This window comes from Tamandua tetradactyla, chromosome X, assembly GCF_023851605.1.
Source record: "Tamandua tetradactyla isolate mTamTet1 chromosome X, mTamTet1.pri, whole genome shotgun sequence".
In the NCBI taxonomy this organism is placed as follows: domain Eukaryota; kingdom Metazoa; phylum Chordata; class Mammalia; order Pilosa; family Myrmecophagidae; genus Tamandua; species Tamandua tetradactyla.
The window spans coordinates 17873446-17900273 of NC_135353.1; the positions used below are offsets into that span (position 1 = coordinate 17873446).

General features: G+C 40.3%; 1 pseudogene; it reads right to left on the reverse strand.

Annotated features, from left to right (window-relative positions):
* Positions 1-9115: 9115 nt before the first annotated feature.
* The window catches only part of LOC143671697 (large ribosomal subunit protein uL23 pseudogene), a 36799-nt pseudogene continuing 19086 nt past the window's right edge, over positions 9116-26828 (reverse strand).

Sequence of the window (26828 nt, forward strand, 5' to 3'; positions counted from 1 at the left end):
AGGAACCAAGGGGTGGAAATGGGAGTGGTACCACTCACTATTACCTCTAGTGATCCACTAGGAAAAATTTTACTTTCTGTCCCTGCGACCCTGAGCTCTGCTGGTATACAGGTTTTAGTTGCAAAATGGGGAATGCTTCCACCAGGAGAAACAACAATGATTACATTGAACTGGAATCTAAGACTGCCACCTGGTCACTTTGGACAACTTATGCCACTGGATCAACAAGCCAAGAAGGGGATTACATTATTGTCTGGGATGATTGACCCTAACTATCAGGGGTAAGTAGGATTGCAACTACATAATGGAGGTGAAGAAGAGTTTTCTTGGAATATAGAAGATCTCTTAGGGCATCTTTTATTACTACAATGCCCTGTGATTAAAATCAGTGGAAAACTGCAACAACCCAATCCAGGCAGGACTACTAATGGCTCTGAAACTTAAGGAATGTAGGTTTTGGTCACCCACCAGTCAAAGAACCACGGCCAGCTGAAGTGCTTGCTGAGGGTAAAGGGAACATTGAATGGATAGTGGAAGAAGGTAGTGGTAAATATGAACTTCGACTATTTGATCAGTTACAGAAACAAGGACTGTAATGCTGTTTTGTTCATGTTATACTATTTAAGTTGAAAGATATCAAGTTTAAGAACGAATGTCGCCCAAGGATTTGTGCCCCATTCTAGAGAGATTTAATGTGTTTCCAGTTATATGCAGGACAGTTGAGTATTTTTATGCAAAAGTAAAAATGCGCATTTTATTGTTTTTATTTGGAAATTGGGCATGGTTTGAGGTGATATACATAGCTGCCAAGTTGACAAGGGGTGGACTGTCATGGTCAGGTTCATGTGTCAGCTTGGCCAAGTTGTGGTACCTGTTTGTCTGGTTGGGCAAGTGATAGCCTGGCTGTTCCAATGAGGACATTTCATAGAATTAAATCATGTTCATGTCAGCTGTATCCACAGCTGATTCCATTTGTAATCAGCCAAAACAGAGTGTCTTCTGCAATGAGTGATGCTTAATCTAATCATGGAAAGCCTTTCAAGGAGGATTCAGAAGAGACAGGTTCTATTCCTGCTTTGGCTGGTGAGCCTCTCCCGCGGAGTGCATCCAGACCCTCCATCGGAATCACTGGCTTAACAGCCTGCCCTTCGGATTTTGGACTCTGCATTCCCATGGTCACGTGAAACACTTTTATAAATTTTATATTTGAGAGTGTTCCCTGTTGATTCTGTTTCTCTAGAGAACCCTAACTAATACATGGCTTCTTTTTTCTCTTTTATTTAAAAAAAAAATTTTATTGAGAAATAGCCTCACATATACAGTCCAAGGATATTAGACAATCAATGGCTTCTTAGAGGCTTCTTGCATTAGCTCATGCAACTGTCCAAGTTTTTCATCAGGAAAGTCAGTTTTCTGCTGGGAGTAAGGAATTGGAGTATCTAATGTAGTCTTACCTGACAATGCATCCAAAACAGGCCTTTTCATTTGAATTTTGTCTGCTTTCACTAGCTTGCTGCCATAGCACTGCTGAGTATGCCTTCCATCCTTGCAAGAAGCACTAGGCCACGGCAGAACCAAGGGTCTATGTCTCCTAAACGCATTCTTCACATACTGATCCCAAGGGCTTTGAGGTCAGACAGCAGAACTCATGCAGCAGCAAGATGTGATGATACAAGGTCCGGTTGTGGGAGACATGCCTGGCAAGCATCTTGCCATGCGTGGAGTGCCCTGCCACTCTCTTTTAATTGGTATAATTAGACAATTTACATTTAAAATAATTATTGATATGTTAGTGCTTAGGCTTGCGATTTTAGTATTTGTTTTCTTTTTTTCCTTTTCGAATTCCTCTGTTTCCCTTTTTTGCTTTCCTGTGGGCTACTTGAACTTTTTTTTAAAGGATTCTATTGTGATTTATTTATATTGTTTTCTAACATATCTCTTTGTGTAGTTTTTAAAACAATAGTTGATCATGGAGTTACATGGATAAGTTCATATATATACATATATATATAATAGATACATAAATATAAATTTCCTGGAGAAAGGAGAAGACTGCTTCACTCTGCTCCACTGCTGCTTTGGAACTCAGCACCCTACTGAGGGGAAGACAGAAACCAGAATACCAACTAGTCCTGCCATACCATACTCTGTACCACCTGGCTGGTATTACATCGGGGTAGAGGTTCAATGCCCTATGGGCACCACTGACATCAGTGAGGGAGGAAGGAATTGGAGTATCTAATATAGTCTTACCTGACAATGCATCTCCTTGATACTGAGTGTGGGTAATGCTGGCACCAGAAAGCAGGAGAGTGGAATGCTGGTTAGCTCCACCTTCAACTGCTTCATTAGGTTCTTTTGCTGCTGGGTGGGGAGTGGAGGTTCTGCTCCCCAATGTGTCCTGCTATCACAAGTGAAGGGGGTTGACAGGAGTGTTGACTAGCCCCAGTTTGCATCACCTCATTTCGCCTCATTGATACTGTATGGGTATGTAGGTTAAGCTCACCACTGAATCTTATTGACAAGCAGGGTGGGGGGAATCAGAACACAACATGCTTCTTCTGCTAGACCGCTAATGGGAGAGCAGCTCCCAACTCAGCCCCCACTGCTACACCCTGACAGGAGAATCAGAGTACTGGCACCTGCTTCTGCAGGTCAGAAGATGGAAGATCAGCTCCCTACTTTATCTGCCAACACCACACAGCAGGGGATGGGAACTCCTTCTTCTGCCAGGCAGGGAAGAGGGTGTCTGTGTTTATGTAAAGTTCAGCTCACCACTCACTCCTGCTGAAACTGCAGGGAGGAATAAGAAAGTTTTCCACTGGTGCTTGGCTGGAAGGGGGTGAGTATTGTCAAGGCCTCTTGGCTCTGTTAGGCCACCCTTTTCCCTGTACTCTGGCTAGGAGGAAAAAGCTTTTCTTGTTGGCAGTTCTAGGTTGGAGGTCTCTGTAGCACCTAAGATATATGGGGGGGGTGGTGTCAAAAGGAAACCAAGAGAGTTCACCACCATGTCACTCAAGACCCAAGATCCCTAGACAGTCTGCTTTCTTTTTTTCACTTTACAGAGTATTTCTGTGCTTATGTGTTGTGCCATGTTCAGGGTTTGTTAGTTATAAGAGGGAGGACCTGGGAAGAATGGGACTATTCCTCTTGGCTGGAACCCTGCCAGCAGGCTTTTAGGAAAATACAAAAATTATCAACACAAATTGCACTCTCCACCCAATCCCCAATAATAAAATGAATGGAAGTAACAGCTTTATACAATATCCATCTTTTCAAAAGAAGACCTACCACCTCTCACACTAGGGAGGGCAGTGCCATCTGTCTAAATTTTCTGGGGAGCAAAATACAATGTTAGACTCTTCTGGGACCTGAAACTTTTTCTCATGGAAGGCAAGTAACAATTTTCATCTTCATCTCCTAGGAACATCAGAGAACTGGTTTATAAGGGAAGTTCTGCAGAGACATTGCTCATGATGAGGGATCCATCCAAATGTACTTTCTCTGAGGACCACATGGGTTTGGAGAACAACTCACCTTATTTTATAAAGAAAAAAACCAAATTTATGACAAGGCATCAGATTCTTGCTTGGAAATCATCATCACCATGATCATCATCATCGTCATCATTTTATTTGCCAAGATAGCGTATGGTAGATATGGGCTATATGGTCACTATGTGTATCCAAGCAAAAGTCTTCTAAGACGTAGCTTATAGCTCCTTCTGCACTAAACTGACTCCTAATTCATTCAGAAGCACCAATCATCCCTTACCTCAATGGTCCAATATCTCTCTTATGCAGGTTTGTCCACACAAGATGGCAACAGTCTGTTTAAACATCTCTTTCCAGACCAAACTGTTAGCACCATGTAGTAAGGGACAGGGTTTTGTCTTGTTCATAGCTGTATCCTCACTATTGTCATTTTTTGTTTGTCCTTAACAGCTTTATTGAGGCACAGTTGACATACAATAAATTGTACATGCTTAAAGTATACAGTATCAGTGAAACTAATACCATAATCAAGAGAATGAACATATGCATTACCCCCCAAAGTTTCCCTGTAACTCTTTGCAATCCATTCCTGCTGCTTCTCTGTGGCCCACTCCAAGGGAACTACTGGTTTGCTTTCTGTCTTTATAGATTAGTGTGTGTTTCCTAGATTTTTATATTAATAGAATAATATTTTCCTTCCATCCCACCATCCCTCTCCCTCTCTCTCTCTCTCTCTCTCTCTCTCTCTCTCTCTCTCTCTCTCTCAGGTTTCTGGCTTCTTTCACTCAGTATATGGGTGCTGGCACCACCAGTTCATTCCTTTTTTTTTTTTTTTGCTATTGAATAGTATTCCATTGCATGAATATATGATAAGTTTATCAATTTACCTGTTAATGGACATTTGTGCTTATATCAATTATTACGTTTTTGTATCTCAGTTCCACCCTTCAAAACATGCTCTGTGATTGTTATGGTTTGGAGGCTTTATGGATCCCCAAAATGTATGTTCTTAAAGTTAATCTTTCTTTTGGGTGTAGACATACTGTAAGTAGGATCTTTTGACAAGTAGGATCTTAAAATGTGACCCACCTCATTAAGGGTGGGTCTTAATCCTCTTACTGCAGACCTTTATAAGACAATGAAATTTAGACAGAGAAAAAGACACAGAAGCTGAGAGAGAAAGCCACAGAAACAGAGATGAAGCCATTGAAGCCAGAAGCTGGAAACATGAAATCCAGAAGAGAAAGAAGACACTGGAAGACTCTGCCATGTGCCTTGCCATCTGATAGAGAAGTCCAGGATTGCTGGCAACCTGTTCTCAAGAAGAAGGTATCATCTTCATTATGCCTTGATTTGGGTGTTTTCATGGCTTCAAAACTTGTTCTGGTTTGAAATTGTCGTGTACCCAAGAAAAGCCATGTTCTTTCAATCCTGATCCAATCTTGTGGGTGCAACCATATTCTATAATCCTGATTCAGTATTGAAGGGTGGAACATTTTGATTAGGCTTTTTCTGTGGAGAGGTGAGACACCCAATTGTGGGTGTGACCTCTTGATTAGATTACTTCCATGGAGATGTGGCATGCTTAATTGTGGGTGTGGCCTTTTGATTAGCTGGAGATATGTCTTTGCTCATCCAAGATGGGTCTTGATTAGTTTAATGGAGTCCCTTAAAAGGGGAAACATTTTGGAGAAAGCTCAGAAGTGACATAGACACAGACATTTCTGAGATGCTTGGAGTCCTGACAGAGAGGTTTGGAGATTGAGACAGAAAAACCCAGGTGCTAAGCAAGGACTCACAGAAATAGCCAGAACCTGAAGAGAAGAAATTGCTGGTCCCAGGAAATGCTAAACTAAGAGATTAAACCACGAGTTTTGCCCCAGAGCAGCTAACTATGGACCCACAGATGCTTACAGAGGAAGCCACTGGAATTAGTAGCTGGAAGCAACAGAACCAGGAACAAGGACCAGCAGACACCAACCACATGCCCTCCATATGTGACAGACATCAGCCTTTCTTTGGACTCAAGGAATATTTCTCTGGATGCTTTAGTTTGGACATTTTTAAGGCCTGAGAACTATAAACTGGTAACTTAATAAATCCCCTTTATAAAAGCCAATCCATTTATGGTATACTGCATTCCAGCAGTAGTAGCAAACTAAAACAGTACTGTACGCTTGTAAACTAAAAAATTCCCATTTTTAAAAGCTAGCCCATTTCTGGTACACTGCATTTTGGCAGTCTAGCAGACTAAAACAGTGATATATAATAGAACCTCTTTAAGTATTTCTCCTTTAAAGTGAGCATGATATTAAGCTTTTCAGTAGAGAGCACTGGAGGACATTGCAGGAGGAAGAGACTCTGTTTCTGTTTTCAGCATAGGTGATTGAGGAGTGGGGAGTCATTGGAACATGTGTGAGGACTTCAAGTACAGCCTGCCCCAGTTATGGGCCCAGAACACAGTTCCTCTTGTGATCTTGCAGCCTCTGCTTGGTGATAACCATTTTGCAGCCCTTTTGACATGGAAACCACAGCCCCCGTGAAGTCCACATGCTATGGAAACCTCCTGTCCCCCTGAGTACCTGGATACCCACTGCATGCCCAAGCAACAGGTTGCTGATTGCCAGCTCCCCAGCCTGCACTCTAGGAGGTAGCGAGTTGTTTGCCCTGAAGCTCCAGACCAATTCCAACCTGGACAAACCAGCAAACTTCTCTGCTATCTGGTGGCTGAACTACACATTCTCTAAAAATAGTCTGAGTATCTTCCTCTTCCAAGTTTATCTTTCCTTGGATACTCTCCCTCTACCTTAGGGTACCAAATAGAGTTTCTTTATATCTTATAGTCACTCTTTTACCATAGTTAATAATTCTTTATATTAACCCATTGTGTGGTTTCTATCTCCTCATTGGGCTCAAGGTTGTTTCTAGTTTGTGGCTATTGTTAATAAAGTCACTTGAACAAGTACAAGTTTTAAACAACTGGATAGCTATATTTTTAAAACTGACCCTAGATCCATACCTCACACCATGTACAAAATAACTATGTACAAGTTTTTATTTGGAAATTTGCTTTCATTTCTTTTGGGTACATACCTAGGGATGGAATTGCTATGTCATGTGGTAGATGTCTATTTAACTTCATAAGAAGCTGAAAAATTGTTTTCCAAAGGGATTGGGTCATTTTGCTTTCCCACTAGTAGTGTAAGAGAGGTCAATTTGTCCATATCATCATCAACACTTGATATGGTCAGTTTTTTAAATTATAGTCAATCTAATAGGTATGTAGGTGTATCACATTGAGGTTTTAGTTTACATTTCCCTAGTGACTAACGATGTTGAGCATCTTTATATGTGCCTATCTGCCATGTGACTGTCTTCTTGGGTGAAGTGTTTCTTCAAATCTTTTGCCCAGTATTTTATTTGGTTGTTGTTTTATCACGATTGATCTTTGAGACTTATTATTATTTTCTAGAGAGAAATCCTTCATCAGTTACAAATATTTTGTCCCAATTTGTGGCTTGTCATTTCATTCTCTTATCAGAGTCTTCGAAGAGTAAAAGTTTTAAAGGTTGAAGTCCAATTTATGAATATTTTCTTGTACAAATTGTGCTTTTAGTGTTTTTTCTAAGATATCATTGCCTAACTTGATGTCACAAAAATTTTTTCCTATGTTTTCTTCTTGAAGTTTTACGATTTTGAGGTCTGTGATCCATTTTGGGTTAATTTTCTAAAAATATGTTTATTGAGAAATATCCACACACATACATTTCATACATGGTATACAATCAGTGGATCACAATATCATCATATAGTTGTGTATTCATCACTATAAAAATTTTTTAGAACATTTGAATCACCCCAGAAAAAGAAAGAAAAAACTCATACATACCATACAGCTTATCTCTTCCTCTCATTGACCACTAGTATTTCCATCTACCCAACTTATTTTACCCTTTGTCCCCCCTATTATTTACTTATTTTTTATTCATATTTTTTTGCTCATCTATCCATATCATGGATAAAAGGAGCATCAGACTCAAGGCTCCGACAATCATAGTCACACCACAAATGCTATATCTTTATACAATCATCTTCAAGCATCAAGGCCACTGAAACATAGCTCAATAGTTTCAGGTACTTCCCTCCACCCACTTCAATACACCATAAAGTAAAAGAGATAGTGATATAATGCCTAAGAATAACCTCCAGGATAACCTCTTGACTGTGTTTGAAATCTATCAGCCACTGAAACTTTATTTTGTCTCATTTTCCTTTTTTTCCCTTTTGCTTAGGAAGCCTCTCTCAATCCCTTGATGCCAAGTCCTGGCTCATTCCAGGATTTCTTTCCCACATTGCCAGGGAGATTTATACCCCTGGGAGTCATGTCCTACGTAGGAGGGAGCGCAGAGAGTTCACCTGCCAAGTTAGCTTAGAGAGAGAGGCCATATCTGAGCAACAATAGAAGTTCTCCGGGGTGATTCTTAGGCCTAATTTTAAATAGGCTTAGCCTATCCTTTGCAGGAATAAGCTTCAAAGGGGCAAACTCCAAGAATGAGGGCTTGGCCTATGGAGTTGTTTGTCCCCACTGCTTGCGAGAATATCAGGAATTCCCCAGATGGGAAAGTTGAATAGTTCCTCCTTTCTCCTCAGTCCCCCAGGGGACTGAGCAAATACTTTTTATTCACTGCCCAAATCACTCTGGGATTTATCAGGGCCATCACACTACCTGGGCAAACCAACATTTAACACCGTATTCAAGAGTCCATGTACTTATCGTGTTCAACTAAACTGATCATACAAGTTAAATTAGGAAATGCACTACCCACATTTTGGGTTAATTTTTGTACATGGTGTGAAGTATGGATCTGGGTTCTTCTCTTTTCTTTTTCTTTTTGCATGGGTAGGCACAGGGAACCAAACCCGGGTCTCCGGCATGGCAGATGAGAACTCTGCCTACTGAGCCACCATGGCCCGCCCTGCATTCATGTTTTATATGGATAGCCAATTGTTCCAGTACCATTTATTGAAAAACTAACTTTTCTTAAATGCATTGCTTTTGCACCACTGCCAAAAACCATCTATCCATATATTTGTGCATCAATTTCTGGATCCTCTATTCTATTCCATTGATCTTCCTTTTTTAAAAAAAATCCATCTGATGATCTCTGTCTTTCAAAGAAATCCACTGATATCTGCTTAATCCATTGTTTCCAAAATTTATCCTGCCATGGAACCTTCTTTGAGAACATTCTGAGGAACTAGTGCTCTGTGGCATGTACTTTGGGAAAAATTGCTCCAGACACTCATTCAAACTTCAGCGTTTTTTTTTTTTTTTTTTTTTTTTTTTTTAAGAGAGAGGGAGGAAGGGAAGGAAAGAAAGACAGAGAAGGAAGGAAGGATGGAAGGGAGGAAGAAAGGGAAACATCTTTAAACATTTTCTTATTTTATTATATTTTGTTTGTTTGTTTGTTTTTTACATGGGCTGGGGCCGGGAATCGAACCGGGGTCCTCCGGCATGGCAGGCAAGCACTCTTGCCCGCTAAGCCACCGCGGCCCGCCCCTTCAGCGTTTTTTTTAATAGTCAAAAAACTTATATTTAGAATTTTCCAGCTGGACTCAGTTTAGATGATCTCAATTTTGTTGGCAACATTCAAAGCATCATAGTTAGGATCCAGTCGAACACATGCCTTCTTTTCTCTATCAGGCCTGATCAGAGTGTTGACCTTGGCCCATGTCAATGTTATAGAGCTTCTTCACAGCCTGTTTAATCCGATGCTTGTTGGCCTTGACATCCACAATGAACACAAGCATGTTGGTGCCCTCAATCTTCTTCATGGCTGATTCAGTGGCCAGGGGGAGCTTGATGGCATAGTGGTCAAGACTGTTTCTCCTGGGGCGCTCTTATAAAGGACATTTGGGCTATCTTCTGAGATGCAGCGTCTTGGGCTTGGGGGGACTTTGGGTGAAGTGTGGAAATTTTCTTTTTTCTGTCGCTATGGATGTTTCTCAGTACTGCCTTCTTGGCTTTCAAAGCCTTTGCTTTGGCTTCAGTTTTGGGAAGGGCAGAGGCTTCCTTCTTCACTTTTGGCACAATGTTTGTGAAAAGCCTCAAAACTCAGCTTTGAATTAGATGCATCAACATAGCTATTCTGAATAAATACATCATTTGATCATGTCATTTCTCCAACTCAGTTGTAGCTCCTCATATCCCTCCAGTGAAATTTGAGAACTGTAAAGACTTAGGTTCAAATCTTGCCTCTGCAATTCACTGCTTGTGTGCCCTTAGATTAGTCACTTTACCTATTTGTGCTTCAGTGTCATCATCTGTAGAATAGGAATAATTACAGTACCTATCTCACATGTCTATTATGGAGTTAAGTGTCAGAGCATTACAGACTTCCCATTGTGGGGTTTCAAAGGATAAGAACTGCTTCCTGCAACATTTCCTATGGTTTGGCAAGTTAGTAAGATTGCAAAGGTTCTTTTCTGTTTTCAATGTGTTTTATCCACCTTTATTTAACATTGCTATTTAGCTGCCATGTAGTCTCCAGCAATGTATCCAAAATGGATGCAGACTAGGTATAAATGTCTGTAGATAAACAGTTTTATATAACATAAAAAGATATTAAATAGAGAACAGTCGGTTACTAATACTTCTCTTCCTTCTCTAGCCCCATCCCAAAGAAAGATAGAGAAATAACAGATTTTAGAAAAAGAAATACAGGTCTCACAAAGAACTAGATCAATGTGGTGTCTTTCCAATGTTTATTTTCAGTCTAGCTATTATAGAGATACCCGGGCAACTAGTTATTAATTGCAACTTATGTCAGAGGGCATTGGAATGAAAAAAGCCAACAAAGTAAGGAAAGATCATTTAAGAGGATCTTCAAAAACCAGACTAATGAGAAATTGCTGAGAAAAGATAGGTACTCTCTATCTGCTTCAAAGTAATTCTCAAATAGACCATCATTTTCTGCCATCCAGGGAAGATCTGTTCAAGGCAGTAAATTCAAGCATGAACTTTGAAATCAGAAAATAATGGGGCTTAATTTTGTATTTTGCCTCTCACCTGTGTGACTTGACCTGTGTGACATGACCTCAGCAGTGTGACCTGACCTGTGGAAGAAATGGGGATAGTGATACTTAGGACCATGGACTGTGGGAAGGGTTGCATGAGATGATATTGTAAAGAGCCCAGCACTCTGCCTGGCCTGGGGAGAGTACATGCTTGTCTCATCTTTATAATGGGGTTTGTTTAAGCTTTCTAACTATTCCTCTTCTTTCTAAAATGTCTGTTATTAATGTAATGGTCTCTCTTGAGCTTTTAGGCCTACTGCTTCTTTGCAAAATATGCCCTTTCAAATTTTTGTTCTTCCCATAGTTGGTCTTTTCCAGAGAAAAATCATACAACTGTGTGAACTTATGAACTGCAAAATTATCTGGACCCACAATCCTCTTACTTGGTCCATTTCCAATTGCAACCAACTATTCAAAGCCTCACCCCTTTACTGCAAGCCCTGGAATTGACTGCCACATCCCACACTCTCAGGAGAAGACCTTGCTGCCTCCCTCACAGAGAAAACCCTCTAACTCATTATGAGTCCTCTGCTCACTTGTTTTTACCCCCATCTTTTCCTTATCATTTCTCCTCTCAGAAGAAATTTCTTTCCTCATTTTCCTAACCTTGGCTTTGAAGCTCATCCTTTTGGACTCCTTAGAAGCTTCTTATCACCAATTGCCCTCCTCCCTTCTGCATTTAAATCACATGTTCTCTATCGGAATCTTCCAATAATCACAGAAACATGCTCTTTTATCACCACACCACCAAAACCAAATCCTTCTTTTGACTGAACATCCACCCCAGCTACTGCCCTAGCTGTCCCTACTTTTACAGATGATCTTCTTGAAACAGTTGCCTACACTCCTTGTCTCCATTCTGCACTTCTTCCATGTTCTTCAACCCACTGTCACAGGGGTTATGCCCTCACCATTCCACTGAAACCATTTTTATTCAGTTAACTGAGTTTCTTACTGGCAAGCAGTATTAGTGAGGCTAAAGGGTCTGTTGCTATAACAGAAACCCAACATAAGTGGCTTAAACAAGAGAGAAGTTGACATCCCTTTCATGTAACCACTTGCAGGTAGGCAGTCCAGCGCTGGCATAACGACACTGCTCCAGAAATTATCCAGGAGCCTGGGTTCCTTTTATCGTGATAATTTGCCATCTCTAAGATATTCCCCTATCTGTATGGTCAAGGTGGCTTACCATGATGTCCAGCCAATGTAGGAGGGGAAAATAGGGAGGGACAGGGAATATCCTTTCCATTTAAGGCAATGACCCAGATACTGCACGCATCATTTCTGCTCACATCCTACTGGCTTACATTTAGTCTTTTGGTCAACCCTAGGCCTGCAATGGAGGCCGGAAATATACTCTTGATTCTGGGTGCCCACATGCACAGAACAATAGTTTGTTATTATGGAAGAAGGACAGAATAAATATTTGGGAACAACTAGCAGCCTCTATCATGCTAACAACTTCTCCTTAAAAAGCACATGTGTGGTTGGAGGCTGGTTTCTAGAAGTGTTCTTGGATGGAGACATGTGACCTTAGCAGAAACCCCCATTTCTTGTGGACAGTGGCATTTCCTGGCAGTAGATAATTGGTTGGCCACATAGCACACTCATACGGGTGCCAGATGAAAGTAGCTGAAAACTGAAGCTAGTAAGACATAGCCCTATAAGTTTAACCAGTTCAAATCTGATCCTTTCTGAGTGACCCTCTTAGGACTGTATCATAAGGTATAGGCTTTCCAGCAAAGCCTTAGGCAAAAAGTTACAATTTGGAGGTATGTAAGCTGATGGAGGGACCCTTTATCCAGGTGAAAGTGGCAATACTCTACTATAACAAGACATATTCCCTTCATGCAGCCAGGAACCTCACATTGTTCTCTTAGCAAAAACTGTCCGGATTGCACATATGGGACTGACTGCCAATGCCATTCTTCCAGACTTCCTTAAAAATTCCCCAACATTTCAGTGTTATCCAAAAAGTCTTTGGAAAGAGTTAAAATGGCATCATCAGGCAGAGGTGCCTAACAGGGTGATGCTTGAATGTTCTCTGAGTAAATAATTCTGTAGCACATCATTTTGGCTGGGTGTCACAATACCCATTCTCAATCCTTGTCATCTTTCATTATAGAAGCCAGAAAAGCTAAATACTCACTTTCCAGCCTTCCTTAGGGTGGGCCACATGACACAATTCTAGCTAGTGAGTTGTAAGATTCAGTCTTCTGGGGGCTCCTGGGAAAACTTTTGCTACCCTGAGAACAGACAACCCCTTTCCCCTTTTAACTTTCTTGAATACGGACATGATGCCTGGAACCATGGTGGCCATCTTGTGACCATTAGACAACAAGCATGAGGGTGAAAGCCAACATCATCAGAACAATGGAATGTAAAGACGGAGCCTGGGCTCAAGAGCATTGTTGAGCTTCTGAACCACAACCAGCAATTGCCTGCTTTAATTTATATTGTTGTATTTGAAATATTGTTATATCTGAGAAAAATATATTATTAGTGGATTTTCTGCTACTTGCAGTTAGTGTATTCCTAGCCAGTAATCCTTATATGGCTCCCTGTTGGTCTCAGGATAAGGTCTACACTCCCTAGCATGATATTATGATATATAAGACCCTACATGATCTGACTCCTGCCTAAATCCCTAGCCTTGTCTTTCCCCATGTAGTCTAAGCTCCAGTAATACAGAGCTACTTCTGTTACTTTAAGTACATCATGCTGTCTCTTGCCACCTTACTTTCTCTCTGCTGGCAGGGTAGAAGCAAGAGCTGTCTTCCTTGTCTGCAGATCCCTAAAATACAGTAAGTGACATTTAACAAAGGAACTGCACCAAAATGCTATTACTTGACTCTCTTTTGATAACAAACTGATTACTCAATAAAGCTTGTCCATTATATGCATCATATATTTAATATCTCAGCATTTCTTTCTTTATGCAAAGGGATGTGCCGGGCTTATGTACTGACATGGAAAGATCTTTGTGGCATAATGTTAATTTAATAAAGCGAATCTCCAAACTCACCCAGTATGAGTCCATTTATGTAAAAAACAAAACCCAGTAAACTTTTATTTTTGTTGTTCATACACATATATAAGGAGTATGAACAGAGAACGAGCCTTTAAAAGATGGATAACAAAATTATAATAGTGGTACCTCTCGGGAGGGGCAAGGCTGGGGAAATTTTACCTTTTACTTTACAAAAGTCTTTGCGACTTGAATTTTTTACACATGAATGCATTCTTGTGCAACCTAAGAAGTTAAAAAAAAGTACAACTTAAAGAGCAGGAAGGGAAAGGAGAAGGAACATGGGAGATGGAATCCAAGAGCTCTAGGGTCAAGTTCCTGCTCTTCTACCAACTAGGTTGTATGACCTTTAGCAATTCATTACCTCTCTGAGCCTTAGTTTCTCATCTATAAAGTGGTGATTCATTCATTTGTTCATTCATTCACTCAACAAATATCTTCTGAGAGTCTGCTTAAGTGTCAAGCACTATTCTAAGTACTGTCTGAATCCAAAGATGAGCAAATAAATACCTGTCCTGACGGAGTTAATTTAGTAGGGTAGGTAGATATTAACCAAATAGTCACACAAATCACTGCAAAATTGTGAAGGTGCTGGGAAGGGGGAATCTGTGGAGTCCTGACAGTCTGTAACAGTAGAATTTGGCCTTGTCAAGAACGTTAGGGAAGGTTGGGATCTGAAGGGCTCATAAAGGTGGAGGAAGGGCATTAGAGGAAAAGAGGAGAGCATCATAAGATTCTAAAATAAAGGTTGCATGGCTGGAGTGTGTGGGCGTGTGCATGCAATGTGCATGTGCCTGGTAGGAGGGGGTAACTGATACAGGTACAAAATGAAGCTAGAGAAGGAAGTTGGAGTCAGACTTCATATTGATCATGATACTGAGTCAGGGAAGACCATTGTAAGCTGTAAGCAAGGTGATAACATTACAGGATTTGAGGCTGGAAAAGGTAACTCTGGCTGCTGTGAAGGAAGATAAATTGGGGACAGGCCAGACTGGAAGCTTGGAGACCAGTTAAGAGACGACTGGCTGGGTCCGGTGAGAGGTGATGGGGATTTTGGTCATGGTGGTAATGATGGAGATTACCATTGATTGAAGAAAAACATTTAGGACACAAAATCAGCAGAACTTGGTGATGGATTGGATACATTGGGGGTGGGGATTGGGAAAGAGAGATGTGAGAATGGAATCATGGATGACTGTTAGGTTTCTGGTTTGAAAAACTTAGCAGATGAGCACTGGCTGGGAGCAGAATCCAGTTTCCTTCACTTGCTTTGCTGTCTGACCCCGTCAAGCTAGCTGACCTCCACAAGCCTCAGTTTCCTCATCAGCTGATCAGGACTGATGGAAATACCATTCTCACAGTACTGATATAATGTGCTTGGCACAAAGCCACCTCTTCATTCCTAGCATTTAGCCCAGTTGCCATACTAAGGGCACAACAAATCATTTGTCAATGGAAAGTATACCGGACTTGGAGTCAGAAGATACTTACAAGCTCTTTGATTTTGTCCAAATCACACACTCTGAGGATAATCACATCTATATCACAGGGCTGTTGTGAGGATAAAATGAGATAATGAGCTATCAAAAAAGACTATTTATTTATACCCTGCCTCATTCCATGAAGGACCTGTGGCAGCTCAAGAGATACATACCCTTCAACAGGAGAAAAAGAAATGAGGAGAAAGTCTGAAGCAGGAATAAAACAAGGGCAGGGAAGTAAAAAGTATTCAGATCTAAAAATAGTACATAAATCCAGTAGAGTTTGAGCCTAATAATAATGTGACTAGCCATGACACATGGCAGTGGCTGACCTCTCCTCTCGCTGCCCCCTCCCCAATAAAGTCCCACTGAGAGACTCAGCTGGTGCTTAAAATAGCACCAGCCCCAGCCCTGAGCCCTCTCCTCACCAAGATTATTTAGGGTTCTTAACAGAGGATAGGGCTGCCTCTTCCCCAGTGGTTCTTTGGGCTGCCGCCAGCAAATCACAGTTGATCATTTCCTTTCTCATCTCCTCCAGATATCTGGAGAGCTCTTTTAACCTACTCATGGGCACTTTATGTGACAATTTCAGTAAATGTTGGGGTTATGATGAACTCATGCCCCAAGTATTCCACTAGTCTGATGTGGCTGGAGAAAACCCCCTTTCAAACATACACCACCACGACCACCACCATCCCAGCTCAGGGAGAGTTGTTGTTAAGTGCAGATATTGCATGGGTCTTATGCTTTAAGAGTTAGGCAACATTCTGGTTCAGCAACCTGAATTTTGGAACACCCCAGAAATGTTCCAGCATCCTCAAGGCAGTAATTCAAATTCTGAGCAAACTTTATTGAGTACCTTTTAGAATTAGTCACTAAGCCAAAGAAGGGCAGTACAAAGAGCCCCTGAACTCTAGTAGTTCATGGTTTAAGGTGGGGATTTATAAAACCATATTACAAAATTAGCTAAAACTTATTGAGCAGTTACTGTGATGGTTTGAAGCCATATGTACCCCAGGAAAGATCATGTTATTTTAATCCATTCCTGTGCGTGCAGACCTATTGTAGGTGGGACTTTAAAAAAAATTAAAATATTTTTATTGACAAATCTTCACACACATACAGTCCATACACAGTGTACGAACATTGGCTCACAGTATCATCACAGAGTTGTGTATTCATCACCATGATCATTTTTAGAACATTTGTATCACTCCAGAAAAAGAAATAAAAAGAAAAAAGAAAAAAAACATATATTCCATATCCCTTACTCTTCCCTCTCATTAAATGCTAGTATTTCAATCTACCCAATTTATTTTACCTCTTACACCCCATTACTTACTTATTCTTAATCCATATTTCTTTACTCATCTGTACATATCCTAGATAAAAAAAGCATCAGACCCAAGGTTTTCACAATCACACAGTCATATTGTAAAAGATATATCATTATATAATTGTCTTCAAGAATCAAGGCTATTGGAACACAGCTCAACAGTTTGAGGTACTTCCCTCTAACCACTCTAATACACTATAAACTAAAAAGGGATATCTATATAATGCATAAGAATAACCTCCAGGATACTTCTTGACTCTGTTTGAAATCTCTTAGCCACTGAAACTTCATTTTGTCTCATTTCTCTCTTCCTTCTTTTGGTCAAAAAGGTTTTCTCAATCCCATGGTACTGGGTTCCAGCTCATCCCAGGAATTTTGTCACACATTGCCTGGGAGATTTAACCCCTGGGAGTCAAGTATCATGTAGGTGGGGAGTGTAGGTGGGACCTTTAGATAAGGTTATTTGAACTGAGATGTGGCGCACCTCATTCAAGGTGGGTCTTAATTCTCTTACTGGAGTCCTTAAGGATAAAACACATAGAAAAGCCAAGATAAGTTCACAGACAAAGCCCCAGAGAAGCTAAGTGACAAGGAGATACACAGAGGCTCAAAAAGGAGGCCACTGAAGCCAGAAATTGGAAACAACAAAACCTAGGTGAAAGAGGAGATAACAGCAGACATCACCCTGTGCCTGGCCATGTGACAGAGGACCTGATGATCAACGATAGCAGGTCTTCAGGGAAAAGATATTGTCTTGTTGATGCCTTAACTTGGGCGTTTTTACAGTTTCAAAATTGTAAACTTGTAAGTTAATAAATCCCCATTGTAAATCCATTTCTGTATATTGCATTTCATCAGTTTTAGCAAACCAGAACAATTAATGAGTCAGGCACCAGCTTTACATACAGTTATCTCAATGAATCCTCAAAATAACTCCAACTAAGTAGATTCTATTTTTATTCCCATTAAACAGACAAGGAAACTGAGGGCTCCAAGGCTTAGGAGATATATGCAAGGTCACACAAGTGGTAGGTGTTTCTAATCTAGTCTTCTGACTCCATAGCTTGTGTTCTTAAATATGTGGCTACACAAGAAAGGTTGAGTCAAGTTCTTAACAGAAGTACTGAAGGACCTGGGCACAAAGAGGAAACAGAGACCAATGCTAACTGGAGCATGCAGATAATGATGCTGGATATGTCCAAGATTCAAATTTATTAGTGGAGATATTTGACCTGAATCAGTTAATTTGGCTATGCCAAAGGCAAGGATGGGGAAAAGCCCTCTGGATTATGGGGTGACATCTGCAAGGGTACAGAGGCAGCAAAATATAGGGTGTGTTCAATGAAGTGGGCAGAGAATAGGATGGGGGCTAGATCATGGGGTGGGGGAGCAAATAATGGGATTGTGTTTGGAAAGGAAGCCTGGGGATGGATATGGGTAGAAAGTGTCAATAAGGTCGTCAATACCCCAGGTTAAGATTAACCTTAATTTCTCTGGGCCTCAAAGAGGACCCTAATTTGGCTTGCTATCTTGCATTGAATCTCTCCTGGCATCTGGACACATCCAGCCATGGCCTGATTGTCAATTCCTGGCCACCTATTCAAGGCCCTTGTCCCAAGCAAACTGTTCTGCATCCTTCAGGAACCAGCTCATGCCTCCAGCAGGAAGCAGAGCTGCTGACATTCTGCTTGGTGCACTTGTGGTTTCTCCCTAACCACAGGCTACAATTGTCTGGCACATGCCTGGAGACCACCACTTGACTGCTCCTCCAAGGAAGTGCATGAGGTGTGTTCATCTCTCTATCCCCAGGGCCTGGCACATGATGGGGCTCAATATTCTGTTACTGACTGAAAGGAAAGTAGTGGGGAATTTCCACTCGCACCCTAATAAGATCATAACTAAAAATATTTAATGCCATAAAAAGGGAAAAATAACAATCCTTCTGTTTCCACACCCTTTTGTGTTTTGTGGTTAACAACATCCACAACAATAAAATCTACTTCCTCTTGAAAAATGGTTGTAGACTCCCACGAGGGCTAGAGAGACAGGGTTTGGAGGGGATGGTGGTGGTAGAAAACATTTGCTCCAGTAAACTTTGGGGACCAAATATTCACAAGACTGTGCAGAACGTTAGAACTCTTAATTGTTGTTCCACTGCTGCCACCACCAAGCTGGCTCGTGTTGGCCATCTCAGGCTTGCCATCTTCTTTATTCTCATTGCACAGTAGCTGTTCAAATGACAGTGGGCAGGTGGGAACATACCTCCCTCCCACACCTGTTCCAGCAGCACAAAGGGAAGAGATGATAACTCATTCCTTAACTTCCTTGTCCCTCCTTTCATGCTCTCACTTGCTTAGAAGCAACGACTGGGATAATGTGGCTGGAGTTGCTCTGCTTTCCCCACCCCCTAACCTCTCTATTCTCCATCCTGAAAGATGGGGTGCAGAGGCTTGATATATAAAGAGGCACATAAGACAAACAGGAGCAGTCTAGTACTCCCCGAATTGCAGCAGGTCATTTTCTTCTTGAGTCTGCACGGTAAATTTGTCTCCCTTTTAGAGATGAGTGAATGGAAGCTTAGAAAGTGTGAGGCCATTAGTTAGTAAGGAGAGAGCTAGGAGCAGAGCTCAAACTACCTGGCTCTGTAGTTGTGCTCTTAACTGCTCTACCCTTTACTGGTCATAGACACATGCTCTCATTTGATCCTCTCCATACCACATCAAGGTATGGAGACTGATGAGGAAACTGACGCTCAGAGCCTCTCTTACCAATCGGTTCTAAGCAAGGAGACTTGGTCTAGAGAAGATAATGAGCTTAGTCCTGGCCCAATTCTATTCTCGCTGCTATTGCCTGCCCTCCTTTCTTGCCCATCCCAAACAAAGATTCTATCCCCTCCTGAGATCCATGTGGCAGCACAGTGTGGTCAGAAGGGCATTTTTATTTCCATTTTTGGGGGCATGGGCAGGATTCGGGAATCAAACCCAGGTCTCAGGCCTGGCAGGCAAGAATTCTGCCACTGAGCCACCATTGCCTGCCTTCCATTTTATCTTTTATTACAAAGTGAAAATGGCTTTCTTTTTCACTCTGATGAGTCAAGCAATGCACATCACTGTAAAGTAAAAAAAAAAAACCCAGAAATCCTAAACAACCACTGAAGTCTAAAGAAGAAAATAAAAGTCAATCCCAAGCCCACCACCAATGAGCACTGTCAATGTTCTTGCAAACCATTTTTAAACACAAACACATGTTTGCAAAAATAAGATTACATTAGTCATGGTATTTTGTAACCTCTAAAGAAAACTTATCAATACATGAATTATCTCATTCATTCCTTACACTAACCCAGTGATATGGGTATGATTATCTCCTTATTCACTGAAAGGAAATTGAGGTCTTAGAGTTAAGCAACTGGACTGAGGTAAAGCTTAGTAAAACCAAAGTTTGTCTGCTCCTAAAACCCACGCTTTCCCTATCAGATGTTCACATTTGTTATAAAGTGATATTAGCTCACATCATCAAATGATGGGTGTTGTTTTAGATGCCTGATAAGGAACTTTAAACATGTTAGAACATTTTATACTGCAAACAATCATCTACTGCAGGGGTTGGGAAATTTTTCCTATAAACTTCAAGAAAATAAAATATTTTAGACTTTGCAGGCCATATGGTCTCTTTTGAAACTATTCAACTCTGCCATTGTTGTGTGAAAGCAGCTACGGAAAACACATAATGAATGTGCATGGCTGTGTTCCAATAAAACTTTGTTTACAAAACTAAGTCATGGGCCAGATTTGGTCGGTGGACTGTGGCTAGCCAACCTCTGATCTAGGCCTCAGTCCTCCAGCCCCAGGCCCACGTGCCTGCTCAATGCCACCCCACCCCCATCACCTTACAGGCACTTGTTGAAGGAGCAGGTGGCCTAATTAATAGGCACTTATTCTAGGTGCCAGACAAGTCTCAATCTCTTCTGGAAATTACTGCCGCCACTAAATCAGTTTTAAAGTAAAAGATGAAAATGTGATGCTTGTAAGGAGGGACCAGGCTGAGGAGCTAGCCCCAAGAACCATGTCTGAAATAAAGCCACAATTATTATAAAGTCAAAGGATAAGAAGATAAAAGGTAGATCCTTCTGCTTTTATGTTTAAACTGGAATCCAAATAAAGGCAATGTCTTTGTATCTCTCTACTCCTATTTTAAAGTTTCAGTGTAAATTCAAATGAATCTCATTACATTGCACTATTGAAATAGTATCTATCTAATTACAACTGAATTGTGTGTGTGTGTATCATTCATCTTCCAACTATTAAGGAACACACATTCATAGCTCAATGCTGCTGATTTCAGGACATTAATCTATGCAATTCCCAACACAGTTACAACAAATCCCAATTTTGACCACAAAAAAGCAGGCTCTGCAAATGCCAACTTTGGTTCTTGAACTGGACCATTAGGTTCCATACCGGGCTATGTACTGGTTAATTGTCACAGTTTATTTATCATTTTCCTCTAAATGTCATCCTAGAGCAGCACCCTTGGATAAACGTCTTGAATATCATCACTTGATCAGACAAGCTGGCAATTTCAAAATTTCTAGGGACTTGATGCCCAAAACAATGGATGTGCCTTTTCTCTCACTGGCCCTCTTGATGACCAATGGCTGTGCAACTGGAGACATGTTCTCCATGGCCTTTCTACATTGACATTCTGAAGAAAGGACGGTTCTTCTTAGGGAAGCTGAAAGAATTCATTTTGGGGCAGGATGAGGACTTTCAACCAGGACAACTCTCCCAACTGAAGACAACATTATTCTCCTCCTTCTCATCATCATCTTCATCACTTATGCTTACATCTTACTTACTCTGTGCCAAGTACTGCTCTATGCACCCTTGTGTCATTTAACTCATTAAAGCCTCACAACAGCCCAAAAGGTATTATCTCCATTTTACCATGGCACACAGTTTATGTGACTTGGGCAAGCTTTCACGGCTATAATGTGGTATAGCCAGGATCCAAACTCAACCCAGTATAGCTTGAGTCCAGGCACTTCACCACTAAACTATGCAACAATGCTTTATGGGTGGGTTTTACAGGGGATAAATCTTAGTTGTGGCTTATTAACCAAACTTCTATTAAAAGTACTATTATGTTGCAAACTATGGATTATAATTAACAGTAATATCTTAATATTTTTGCATAAGCAGCAACAAATGTACCACACTGCCAGTTTGAAACTCTTATGTACCCCAGAAAAGCCATGTTTTAATCTTGACCCAATCTTGTGGGGGCAGCCATTTCTTTTAATCCTGATTCAACACTGCAGGGCGGAAACTTCTGATTAGATTATCTCCAGAGAGATGTGGCACACCCAATTGTAGGTGTGACCTTATGATTAGATGGAGATGTGACTCCACCCATTCAAAGTGGGTCCTGATTAGTTCATTAGAGTTCTTTAGTAAAGGATTAAACATAAAAGCAGAATGATCTGCCTTTTATCTTCCGATTCATTGACTTTATAATAATTGTGACTTTATTTCAGAATAAAGGGGAAATACTTTGGAGAAAACTCAGATGAAGACTCTTGGAGAACAGCTGCTTCAGAGGTGACAGAGACACGGATGTTTGGGTATGTTTGCAATGCTGACAGAAAGAGCAGATGCCTAGACATAGGCAGAGCCCAGCAGACATTGCCATGTGCCTTCCCATGAGATGCTAAGCAAGCCAGAACCCAGAGCTATGTCCCAGAGGAGCTAAGTGAAAGCTCACAGATGCTTAGAGAGGAAACCACTGGTTTCAGAATCTGGGAGCAATGGAACCAGTAACAAGGACCAGCAGAAGTCAGGCACTTGCCTTCCCATGTAACAGACATCGTCCTTTCTTGAGCCAAGGAATCTTTTCCTGGATGCCTTATGTTCTAGTTTGCTAGCTGCTGGAATGCAATATACCAGGGATGGAATGGCTTTTTAAAAGGGGAGTTTAATAAGTTCCTAGTTTACAGTTCTAAGGCCGAGAAAATATCCCAGTTAAAACAAGTCTATGGAAATGTCCAATCTAAGGCATCCAGGGAAAGATAATCTTGGTTGAAGAAGGCCGATGAAGTTCAGGATTTCTCTCTCAAGTGGAAGGGCACATGGCGAACACAACCAGAGTTTCTCTCTCATCTGGAAAGGCACATGGTGAACACTGTGTCATCTGCTAGCTTCTTCTCCTGGCTTCCTGTTTCATGAAGCTTCCCGGGAGGCATTTTCCTTCTTCATCTTCAAAGGTCGTTGGCTGGCGGACTCTGCTTCTCGTGGCTATGTCGTTCTGCTCTGCTCTCTCTGAATCTCTCTCATTCTCCCAAATGTTTCCTCATTTATAGGACTTGAGAAACTACTCAAGACCCACCCAAATGAGTGGAGACACACCTCTACCTAATCCAGCTTAACAACCACTGTTGATTAAATCACATCTCCAGGGAGATGATCTAATTACAGTTTCAAACATACCATACTGAATAGGGATTAGAGGGAATGGCTGCCTTTACAAAATGGAATTAGGATTAAAACATGGCTTTTCTAGGGTACATACATCATTTCAAACCAGCACACCTTAGTTGAGATATTTTTCTGGGTTTAGAACTGCAAATTTGTAACATAATAAATTCCCTTTATAAAAACTATTCCATTTCTGGTATGTTGCATTCCAGCAGCTTTAGCAAACTAAATACATACACCAATACTAGGGGTCAATAATATGGGGGCAGATAAGGGCTATGGGGTTTTCTTTTTTCATTTTATTTTATTTGAGGGGGGATTAATGAAAATGTTCTAAAATTGATCATGGGGATGAATGTTCATTTTATGTGATGATATTGTAAGCCACTGATTATATACTATGGATGGCTTGTATGGTGTATGAAGATATCTCAATAAAATTGCATTAAAAAGTACTATTATTAGGTTCCTTGTTATGTCTTGAAGTATTTCTATATAGTTAGATCCAGTTTTGTTAGACAAAAGCCAGCTTTCTTTTTTTCCCTAGGAGGAGGAATATACCATCTTCATAAAATTAGCCCAATTAAAGAGATATGAAACTTCCCCTATCTTTTCTGCTCTTACTTCTCATATTAATACTACCAAGCATCTTCATGTATGTTTTCTAAATTGAGGCAGACAACACAGAGTGAGGTAACTGAGGCTCAGAGTCTTAAGTAACTTGATCATGGTCACACATCAGTAAGTAGCAAGGCCATGCTTTTCCATTTACCTGATGGTCTTCTATGTCATGTACAAACTGATTCGGAACAAACCATGAGTGTCCTATTCAAGTGACTGGACTTATTCAATTTCACTATATTTGTAAAAATCGCATTGTTAGTATCTCCAAAAAATATATAGTTTTAAAGGTGTAAAATGCTCCAAGTTACTTTGGAGCCCATTTGTTCTTTCTGCTTCTGGGAATTAAGGGGGTCAGGGAGGTTGGGACCTGACTGGCTACTCGCAGGATCAGCTTTTGCATTTTACTATTCTCAGAAAAAGCCACACAACCTATGTGTATCCTCCATGAGTATTTTCTTTGTCTTGTTCCAACTGAAAAGCAAGATATTCTTATGGTCCTATTTATCAACCCATTCCCCATGTACATTTCAAAAATCAGTTGCTTATTAACAGGAATATAACTAAATAATCTATAAAGTGACACAGAGTCCTACTTCCGGAATGGCAGTGTGAAGACAGAATGCCGAGTCCATTCTTCAATGAAACAAGGATAATTAATGAAAAAATATATTAAAAAAACCAACCATCACTGGATTTTTTCCTGAGAACATACAGCAAACAAAGAAACATTTTTTCTTCAAAAATATCTGCTAAATATTGGTAAGAATGGCAAGAGTCTTTGCCACTTCAGCCATACCTCCTCCTTTCCCCCACCAAGCTCAATTTGATGGAAGCTACATGCTGGGAGGGTATAGCCAGAAAACAGGACTCCCTCTCCCTCCTGCTCCCAATAAAGGCATATACTATCTCACCTAACAGACATCTAAACAACACTCTACCTAACAACAGAGGAATACAAATTCTGCTCAAATGCACAGGGGACATTCTCCAGGACTGATCATAGGCCATGCCAGAAAACAACCCTCAATACATTTAAAAGGACTGAAAGCAAACAGTGTATGTCCTATGACCACAATAGAGTGAAATTAGTAATCAATAGCAGAAAAGAAATTTGTGAAATTCACAGATATGTGGAACATATGAGGCAATTCAACAGCATACTCCTAATTAACCAATGAGTCAAAGAGGGAATCACTAGACAAATTATGAAACAGTTTTAGATGAATGAAAATGAAGACACAACATACCAAAACTTATGGGATATAGCTAAATTAATGTTTCAAAGGAAATGTACAGCTACAAAGTATTATATTTAAAAAGAGGATCTCAAACCATCTTCCATCTTATGACAGTAGAAAAAGAACAGCAAGTTAAGCCTGAAGCAAGCAGAAGGAAGGGAATAATAAAAATTGGAGCAGAAATTAATGAAATGGCAAATAGAAAAACAATAGAGAAAATCAATGAAACTAAAAGCTGGTTCTTTGAAAAGTTTAGCAATATTGACAAATCTTAGATAGACATTTTTAGCTAGAGATGATCAAGCAAAAAATAGGGAAGATTCAAATTATTACAATAAGAAATGAAGGAAATTGATGAGAACCTTAGAGAAATAAAATGGGTTACAAAGAATACTATGAATAACTGTATGACAGCAAACTAATAATTTCAACGAAATGAACAAACACTTAGAAAAACACAAACTACTGAAATTGAATCAAGAAAAATAGAAAATACGAATAGGCCTATGTTCTAGTTTGCAACTGCCAGAACGCAATATACCAGAAATGGAATGCCTTTTAAAAAGGGGAATTTAATTAGTTACTAGTTCACAGTTCTAAGGCCGACAAAATGTCCCAATTAAAGCAAGTCTATAAAAATGTACAAATTAAAGCAGCAACAAGAGGCTACCTTCACTCAAGAAAGGCCGATGAAGTTCAGGGTTCTTCTCTCCACTGGAAAGGCACGTGGCGAACATGGTGACGTCTACTAGCTTCCTCTCCAGGTCTCTTGCTTCATGAAGCTCCCCCGGGGGCATTCTTCTTCATCTCCAAAGGTCACTGGCCGGTGGACTCTGTGGTTGTCTCGTCATTCTATCATGGTTCTGCAGCTCTCGCCTTGTTCTCAATAGGTACTCTATCCAAAATGCCTCTTCTTTTATACGATTCCAGTAAACTAATCTAGACCCACACACAATAGGTGGAGACATGTCTCCATCTAACCAAGTTTAATACCCACAATTGATTGAGTCATGTCTCCATGGAGATAACCTAATCAAGTTTCCGATTTATAGTGCTGAATAGGGATTAGAAGAAACTGTTGCTCCCACAAGATTGATTAGGGTTAAAACATGGCTCTTCTAGGTATATAAATCCTTTCAAACTGGCACAGCCTATAACAAGAAACTGAATTAGTAATTTGAAAATCTTCCCACAAAGTCACAGAGGGCTTCACTGGTGAATTCTATCAAACATTTAAAGAATAATTAATACCAATTCTACACAAACTCTTCTAAAATATACAAGTAGAGGAAACATTTCACAACTTACTCTATGAAGTCAGTATTACCTGATACCAAAACCAGGGAAGACTTCACACAAAAATATAAATATCACTTATGAATATAGATGAGAAAATCCTCAATAGAATATTATCAAGTAGAATCCAGCAATATATAAAAGGATTATATACCATGACCAGATGAGATTTACCCCAGGACTCAAGGTTTAACGTCTGAAAACCAATTAATATAGTATTCTATATTAATAAAATAAAGGACAGAAACCACATGATAATTTCAATAGATGCAATAAAAGCATCTGGCAAAATTCAATGCTCCTTTAGGATTAAAACACTCTAGAAATTAAGAATAGTAGGAAACTTCCTCAACCTAATAAAGGTCATCTATGCAAAGCCCACAGGTGACATCCTACTCAATGGTGAAAGACTGAAAGCTTTCCCTCTAAGATCAGGAACAAGACAAAACTGTCAGGCAGGCCACGGTGGCTCAGCAGGTAACAGTGCTTGCCTGCCATGCCCGAGGACCTGGGTTCGATTCCCGGTGCCTGCCCATGTTAAAAAAAAAGACAGAACTGTCCTTTCTATATGATGATGAATATGCAACTATGTGATGATATTGTGAATTGCTGATTATATATGTAGAACAGAATGATCAAAAGTTAAGAACATTTGCGTTTGGTGTTTCTTGGTATTTAAAAAAAAAACACCTAAAATTGTGAAACTGTAACCCATGTCAAAGTCTGAAATATGTTCTACAACTAATTGTAGTGCTGTGCTTGGAAATTTATAGCTTTTTTG